Genomic DNA, 9,145 nt, shown 5'->3' with positions numbered 1-9,145 from the left:
TCATTCAGGACCTCGGGCTTTGTTGAATTTTCCGCCCTTGACCTTCGGTCTCGTGCGGAAAACTCAACAAATCCCTCGGTCCTGAATGAAACATTTTACCGGCCCCGTGTGATATTATATATTAGCATGAAATATGGGTCTGCAAGTAAGACAAAGTCAATTAGACCAACTCTTCTCCTTTTCTCTCCCCACATCATTCCATCAACCCCCAAAAGCTTTAGTTTTTTTCTGAATGCTTGAGACGAGGCCTGTTAGTATCACTGATGTTGGTTGTTGGACTTTCGTCCCCGTCTTGAGTTGAGATGTTAGTATCACAACGTTTCAGGAAGTAACTTCTCCGGCCATAGTCAAATCTGCCTCGATAGTGGAGTGGTTAGAACCGTGGACCGTCACCGGAGAAACCGGAGTTCGATTCCCGCTGACTACAGGAGCTTTCGAACGGTTGGACGCGTACGGCGCAACGCCACCAACATCCAGGCATGGATGAGAGATATATGGATGCGAGTCTCGGCGTCGGCCCCTTTGATGTCAGCGACCAGCGCGGCCACCTAGCGGCCAACAGATGAACTAAACCTAGCCACGACGCGCGGTGGGCCGCAGTGTAAAGCGTAATGACGGGGATATGTTCCGCGAATATTTTAAGGCGTTTTGGGTTGAACAATGTTACAACATGGCACAAGTGATGCCCATATCTGTTTTCTGATCATTTACAAACCAAGTCCCAGTATAATACGGACGGGAGTCGGAAGAGGAATTGGATGGGCTTGGCTTGCATGCTCCCCTTCACCCGCCACTCAAAATCTGCAGTGGGCACAGAAAGCCCGAAAAGACGTTCAGTGATTGATCATGATCAATTAGTTTGTTCATTGTATCCTTTGACGATAATACACTTACGATACGCCAGTCAGCCCAGTCATTTGGACACGAGATTCGTCTCTCCGTCCGCGGAGAGCGCGCCTCACGCACCCACACACAGACACAAACGGCCCGAGCTCAGCCCACGCGCAGGACGGCGGACGCCCGATCCAGTGTGGAGTCCATACCGGTCCACGATCGTGCCACTCGGTTGCAGATGGCTCGCGAGACCGTCGCTGGGGCCTGGCGGAGTCCCGAATACAGCCACTGGAGCCGCGAGGCGCCGCAGTGCAGCCCAGCAACACGGGAGCGGTGCAGCACAGGGAAACGGGAGCGGCTGGCTCCCGTTTCATCTCTAATCACTGTCATCTCGCCCGCACACGGCGACTCTCGACGGCAGCGCGCATCACCCCATTACGCCGCACATCAGCCCAAGACGCCGCACCCCGACCGATGACGTCAGAAATCATCCCATGATACACCACACACGTGGGGACTGACAGCGGAGGTCGAACCGCCAGCGACACCCTCAGTACACTCGCATCTACATATACACAAGCATACACGCGCGCGCACACGTGTCAGCCTGCCGTCACGCTATATAGTATACACACATTTAGACACATGCAAAAAAACTTTCGACATCGAGCTTGCACAACCATCACTGCAAGAGCGACTGTTCAGCCTAGTGAACTGAAAATGAGATCATTGAAAAGGATGGCACAGCCCTGCTCGTCACCCCACTATCTGACTACGCTCGAGATGTGACTTTGAGCAGCTTCCTGTTTTGTTTCTGCGCAGGCGCTCGCCCAGAGGATCCCTGTTTGCAGAGCCTGTACAGGTTCAGGCGAATGAAAAGGGTGATCATGAAAACCAATGCATTCTTATCGCACAGCAAGGCCAATAGATCTAGCGCCGGCTGCGAAGTCATGACACGGTTTAAGATTACCGACAGCATTCCCGACTTTGTGAATAGAGCCGGCCACAGGACTTGGGTAGTGCGGTAAGCGTACGAGACAATCTCGTAAAAGCCCTGTGTGGGCTTTACCAGGCTTCCGGCGTCTACTTCTGATGCACCGGTAAAGCTTTTCAGTCCACACATCATCTCCCGTTCAAAACACACCAAAGGATCGGGTTTTGCGAGCACAGCAGAGCACTGAACACAGGCATGTTTCTCCGCACCACGTCGCAACACCCAGCCGCCGACGTACGTCAAAATGTTCGACATCGTAGCATCGATCGGTGCAAGTGAAACGTCAACTGGCTCGGAGTTCGCTAAGGACACTTTCACTTGCGTGAGGTTGCACCTCACCCTGCGGGACACTGACGTCACAACGGTGAGGAGCGTGTCGCCATCTGGCTCGCAGTTCGCGGTGGGTGGCGCAAGAATGTTCGTTGCCACCGTCTTACGGAGGGCCATTCGAAACTTACTGGCATCCGGCAGATCATTTTGTCCATTTCTCGACCGAATGACTGAGAAGAGATTCTCACAGGCATCCTGGTTGAGGCGCCGAGTCAGCATGAACTGCAGGACCCGTCCACCATAGGTGTCCCACAGCGATAGAACGCCAGCGATGGTGAGCTGCAGACCACGCACCGACGGTACCTGAAGGCACAAATGATCACAATTACAATAAAAAAGTTACTGCATACAAACCACTTATGATAATAACGGTTCAATACGGCCTCATAATCAAGGCGATAAAATCCTAACAACACGACATATCAAAATCCATGCAGTAAAACTGATTTGGCGAAAATTGTGAAAATTTCGAAACGACGGTGTCACATCAGCAGGTCTTTGATCTCAAGATGTACCTAAAATAGCTGTCTTTGATCTCGTTCGAGGACTTATGAAGCAGACACGCGAATAAAAATGTTACGAATTGGAAGACGTGTGCTGTGAATAAATGTTATTGACAATGCGGAGCCGAACATCGCGCCGAACGTCAGTCTTTACCTGCACATTCCATCTTCCGAGCCACGCGGATGTATCTTGGAGGAAGCGTCTCCTGTCCTCGATGTTTCTCCCACTGATGGCTTCCTTCATCGGGTTAGCAGCTTTGAAGGTGCTGGAGTTAAGCACATCAAAAGTGTCGTTGAGGCGCTGTAGGAATACCGCCGTGTCCTCAGGATCAGCAGTCCTGGTCTCCGATCCGGTCTCACTCCCCAACATGCCTGCCAACACATATAATAATAACTATATTACCAGCATAAATGTTATAATCACTTCACGACAGAAGTATTCGAAAAATAGTTACTAAGAATAATTAAATATTCACCTGTTATACTGACAGGCAACCAGTCCATTGCCAAATGACCGTTAGGTGAGTATGTGCTTCGGTGGACATTAAATAAGGGAGCATTAAGTCTATGAAAATATGGTAAGTTTCACAATATTTCATTGGTGTTTGATTTAACGAGCTAATTCCAGTCACCAATTATTTTAGTTTTGAGTTTGGCCTACTAAAGTTTACAGTCAGGAACCGCCACTTACCGCATGCGCTGTACAGCGAGATGCCAACAGCTACGGAGCGGCTGAGCACTTGGGCGGCGTACCGAACTTTCATTTTCTGAAAGTTGTTGGGAGCGACGTGTTTCCGGGTGAGCTTCGGAGCGCTTCTCAGCGTCCTTTGAGAGTCCTTTTCGAAGAACTCGGTCACGTGAGACCAAGAGGCCCTCTTGTCATCTACGAGGATGTCATGCTTCATGAGGGTGTTCCTCAGACACTTGATGAGGTGCGGCACGTCGTGTATGCAGGCTACCTCTACTCCGTCCAATTCGAATGTGGGAGCTGCTGCAGAAACGCCCAGCTTTGAGTAGAGCTCCTGGTTAGGCGTACCCATATCACTAACCACGCATGCCACAGTAAATCCAGCGAGCCGCAGCTTCCTTATACACTCCTCCAGCAGAGGACGGAGGACAGATGCGGGAGTAGGACCATGGCTTAGAGTGTATCCTACAGGCTGTTTCCACTTCGAAGTCAGACCTCTTGCTAGGAAGACCAATGCATGATCGGCCTTCCTCGCAGATTTCCCCAGCTCCCCAAAATCTTCTATTCCTTCTATAGTATGACATCATCATGAGCCAAGTATGTCAGGTTGGGTCGCACCTGCATCTCGTCAAATGACAGCACGACAAGCTTTTCATGCTCTGGGGCCTCACGGAACTTCTCCTGCATCACCGAGAGTATCCAGTCTTGAAAGCCAGGCTTAAACTGGATCATCTCAATACGCTTTTGCAGACAGCGAACACTGGGCAGCACAAACGTTTTCTGCAAGTGTTTGTAGGCCTTTTCTCCCTGGTAGTAGATAGCCAGGCTCTCCATGATCTGGGCGTCAGTGAAACGTCTGCCCTTCGCCTTGACATTCGTCATTTCCAGCTGATTTTTGAAAAACCGATGCTGCTGTGGACTTAAGATCCCAGCCGTGAAGTCCAGCACATCTTTCACGCTCTTTGGTTTGCTATCCGCCAACCGGCCTTCCAGTGCCTGACGTTTTAAACGCAAGCGCCGCATCGCACACCGGTATCTGTTCAGCTTAGATTGAGTAGCCTTCGTCTCAGATGACACAGGGTGATTTTCCTTGGACTCCTCACCGGTTGCATCCGCGTCACAGTCTCCATCATCACTTGGCGAAATCGATGCAGAAGGCGCAACACGTTCGCCATCTCCAGTTTCCTCTGCTCCGAGGTCAGCCTCAGGCGAGAAGACAATGTCCATGGATGACCAGTCCATGCACGGTCCAGCAGGCTCTGCAGCAAAGGGCGGGGTAGAGAAGCGTGTTAGTACTATATCGTGAAATATGACGGGTTGACCCTATTCCTGGCGGGCACTGGAAGGTTCGGAATCTGGCAGGGGTCCTTCAAATCAAAAGTTATTGCCCAAAAACTGTTGGTGACCTGTGATGACGTCACATGACCTCCAATGAGCATTGCACAGGTCATGGACACACCTGTGGGCTTGAATTACCAAGGGAAACTACTTTTAGCATGGTTTTGGCTGTTTGGGACGCTTTTGACGCACATCAGAATGAGTTGAATTTTCCCCCATTGACTTATAATGGAGAGGTCACAAAATTGACCTGACCTTAGGTCACAGATAAAGAAAATCCAAGATATACATTTTGTAGGTACTGTCAAGGTAATCAATGCTTAAAGTATCAAAGTGGTCGGTCAACAGTTGTAGCTTGGGCACATGTTGAAAGTTTTTCAGAGGTCGTGTCACTTAACCCTCGCCGGTCCGGGGGGGTTGATGCAACCCCCCCTGAGGTTTTTCTCAGCTGCATGCCAAACCGCTTGGAGGATCGCGCTGAAACTTTGGGTACCCAATGGGGCATCCTTTGCGCAACTTTTGGCGAAAAAAAAAATTGACCGGGTCATGTCAGGTCACGGAGCTATGACGTCATAAAGGGAACAAAGTCAGGACGTTTTTGCACGAAATCGTAGTTTTTCGTGCTTTTAACGACGATGTTGGCTACGCTTTGGCATTGTTTGGGTCAAAAGTGACTGGCATGACACTGACACAACCTCCGGCGACCCATGTAAGGTCAAGGTCAGGTCAAGGTCAGGTCAGTGACCACTGGTGACCTCATGCAGTTTGACCTACCGGGGGTAATTTTTTGTCCTGAATTTGAATCTGACGCCAAATAAAGCTCAGACACTTGGTTTATTGAGTGTTTCAGGGCCGTGGAGAGGTCACCGACGGGTTAGAACACGTTTCCGACCCCAACTGTCAGACGGCATTTTCGGCCACCCGGCCGCGGATGTGACCCGGCCGGCTTCCCGGCGCTCTGCCGCGGAATCTATTGGGTAAATGTAGATAAACTATACACCAAATTGCTCCATATTCATCAAGGAACACGTTAGTGAAGACCACACGTCGATATCGGCAATAGCGGCGCCGCTAGCGATGCGCAAAGTTGAAAAAATGTCGATTTTCGAAAATTTGACCTTTGACCTGCCATAACGAGGTCAAATATTGACCTAGGGTCAAAAAAGTTGTGCTCAATCGCGAGATCTCGTCGAGAGCAACACGCTGGTTTTTCGCGAAGCGCTACCACGACGCGTTTCGAAACGGCAGGGGCGGGTCGTACCAACCCCCCCCCCCCCCCGGACCGGCGAAGGTGGCAGAATGCCGAGGACGGGCGAGGGTTAACTCGGTTCAGAGATCTGACCTGAGATGACATGCGTCTGAAATTTTCACACAATGTCCGGAAAAGATGCATGATAAGGTGTGCCAAAAACGGCGGCGCTCCGCGCCGCCTTTGTGAGATATTCGCGAAAAACCTCAGGGGGCGTCCAAACGCTCCCCCCCCCAGCGTGACGCGGGTTAACTTGAGCCAGCGACCTGACCCGACATTTTTCCAAAATGAGCTCAATGAATGTCACTGTGAAATTTCCTGCATTTAATAAGGGTAGCAGGATCTACGAAATGTACATCTCAGATTTTTTTGTGATATGCAACGTGACCAACTTTGACCTGACCTGACCTTTGACCTAGGTCAATATTTGAACTGAACAACACTATTGCATGTCACCAACAAAGGCACAGTTAAAGCAATATATCTACCTGCATTCATCATTGAAAACTCACCTTTCTTTGCTTTTTTAGCCGGTGGATCTTGGCGCTCATGCAGAACCCTTTTTGTTGCCAAAGTAGCTGGAGGGTTAGGCACGTCAAAAAGAGTTGGCACAGCAGTGCGCAGAAGGTACTTTCCACTCGTGTTGTACTGTGAAGTCTCAAAGTGCCGGGAACACAAGTAAACATTCTTGTACAAATACTCTGTACTCTTGTTTCTCAGGTCCTCTCTTCTGCAATTTTGCACCCATTTTTTGCATCTGCCGAGAGAGAAAACCCATGGATTAGAATTTAAAAACACTTAAGTCATGTACACATTGCACAGTCATGTGAATCCACCACACCAAGAAAAAAAACCATGCGCCAAACTAATGGAATACTGAAAACTCCAAAATTGACCTGCATTCAGTAAGTGTTAAAAACTAAACACAAGTTACAATTTACTTGTACTTAATGCCACCAGGAACTTTAAATGCATTCCATTTGTATAATTAGAACATGTATGAACATCAGCTCAGCACCCTAAATATAATTTTTTTACACAATCTCGATTTATCAAGATGCACAGCTTTTTTACCTTTCAGCATCTTTAGGAAACCTGTGGAACTTCAGCTCAGGATTGCGTTTTTTGTAAGTGCTGCAATTGATGGCACCACACCATGAGCTTCCATCATGATCCCTCCCCATCTTGATCAAGATCTGAAACAAAAATAGCAAAGAAATTAGGATGAAACATGGCATAGATACCTAAACACTTGTTTTAAAAACAAGAATTAGGAGAAGATTTCACAGCAACACAACACTTGTATTATTAGTAAGATATAATATAATATTTGTAACATTTGTAACCCTTGTAAGATATTCCCATTGGTAAGTCGCAAACAATCCACTCAAATATCATCACATTTCTAGTGAAATTTTATTTTTGCTGAGCATTAATTATTGCATGGAAAGAATTGACTTCAAGTGGACAGTGATCCGGTTTTTAAACCATTAAGAGAGGCAAAGTTGACCAAAGTCAAGAAAAGAAGCAAAGTCAAGTCAAGGCCGCAGGGAAAGGCAACCGCCCATATAGGGGATCACCAATATCTCTCGCTGAATCATGTCTTGTACTTGTCTGATGTCCTGTAGGTACCTACATACTTGTGCTTTCACGAATACAACAAAGACAAGTTTGTTTGTTTGTTTGTTGGGGTTTTAGGGCGCGTCAACAACTAAGGTCATATTGCGCCCACACAACAAATACAAGCACAACAGCCTGACATGCTTTGTTGCAAAATAGCGTCAAAGTTTCATATCGGGATGTGGATGATTGATAAAATTAATTCATAAGAAGCCAAGTGATGCTCTTCAACTTCATGATGTGAAATCATTCATGACGTCATAGATTCAAGAGGTGTAGGAAAATGTCAATGTCGAGCGGTGCAGGAAAACGTTTAGAGGTGCAGGAAAACATATTTTCCTACACGTCTGGGGAACCAATCAACATTGACTTCTTGTATGTTTCAAAAGTGTAGTATAATGCACATGCCATTTTAATGCCTGGCTTTCTCCATTTAATCATGCAATGATGCATGTATGGGGGAAAAATATCAAAAGTTATGCTAAACAACATGTTTTCAAAGCCCCATATATGAACAAATAATAAATTTAAGCTAACTCAAGCTAAATTCAAACTCCATTAAATATGAAAATATAAGAATTAGGAACCTCACCCTACTGGAAATAGAATGTGATCATGCGCCATTTTTGTCTGTTTACTTTGAGTTACAATAACTTAAAAGTGAAGCAAGTCAGCTTTTATTTCATGAGCCTATTTCAATTTTGAATGCTTCGAAATTCCGAATCACTCAACTATCCAGATTTATCTGATATAATTTAATAAGAAAATGGGATGTCTGTGAAAGCCGACGCACGAGCCTTAACAAGACGCCATTACAAACCCTTGAGTATCACCGATTCAAGCACTTTCACGAAGGAACCGATATGTTCACCGGCATGCCCCGGTGTTCTTACCTCAGAAAATATCCGATTCTTCGACGAACTCAATGAAATGCTCACAAAAAAAACTAAAACTCTTTCGCCGCACCACCAACCTCCATAGGCTCAGAACGCCGACTGGCCGCGCCGTCGTGGCTAGAACTTGCGCATGCGCAGAACGCACATGTGTCGCTCAAAGCGGCGGAGTTGCGCATCCAGGTAATCTCTCATCCATGATCCAGGTCCTTCTGAGGATCAAAGAACACCTGACCAGTGACGACGGCCGGAGAATAACTGGCCGAAACGTTTGAAACTAACATCTCAATTCTCAACTCAAGACGGGGACGAAGGTCCGACAACTAACATCAGTGACCCCAAAGTTTTTTTTTTCTGTGGACATACCTAACATGCAAAAGGCACAGCACAACTCCCTGTCAAGCCTCAAGATGGCTCCCTACAAGCTACAAAGGAACACTATAGAACACCTATATACATACAGATTACAAAAATTGTTATAATTATTCGTGGTTTCGAAAATGACAGAACTATCGTTTCTGTATGGCTAACAGCGCGGGAATTCTGATCTCGTTAAACTGATTAGTTTTCCTGCTTGGCAGTTGCCAACCGAGAATGAGTGACAAAATGAAATGGAACAAATAATATAAAGAAATGGGGAATATTTGTTTCTGGTCCCTAAAAAGCTGTTTCTGGCACCTAATTGCTGATCAGCCC

The 9,145-nt window shown here is 47.2% G+C and overlaps 1 long non-coding RNA gene across 1 annotated transcript; it reads right to left on the bottom strand.

Annotated features, from left to right (window-relative positions):
* Nucleotides 1-4,417: 4,417 nt before the first annotated feature.
* On the bottom strand, nt 4,418-8,624 carry LOC122392783. Its single transcript, XR_006258587.1, has 4 exons — nt 8,450-8,624; nt 7,011-7,132; nt 6,449-6,693; nt 4,418-4,608 (listed from the first exon to the last, which is right to left on the bottom strand). It is a non-coding gene; the product is annotated as an uncharacterized LOC122392783 (long non-coding RNA).
* Nucleotides 8,625-9,145: the final 521 nt, after the last annotated feature.

The sequence above is a fragment of the Amphibalanus amphitrite genome, unplaced genomic scaffold (genome assembly GCF_019059575.1).
Source record: "Amphibalanus amphitrite isolate SeventyFive unplaced genomic scaffold, NRLGWU_Aamphi_draft 000501F_arrow, whole genome shotgun sequence".
NCBI lineage: Eukaryota > Metazoa > Arthropoda > Thecostraca > Balanomorpha > Balanidae > Amphibalanus > Amphibalanus amphitrite.
The sequence above is the reverse complement of the archived record's forward strand: the minus strand, read 5'-3'. Positions and strand labels throughout refer to the sequence as shown.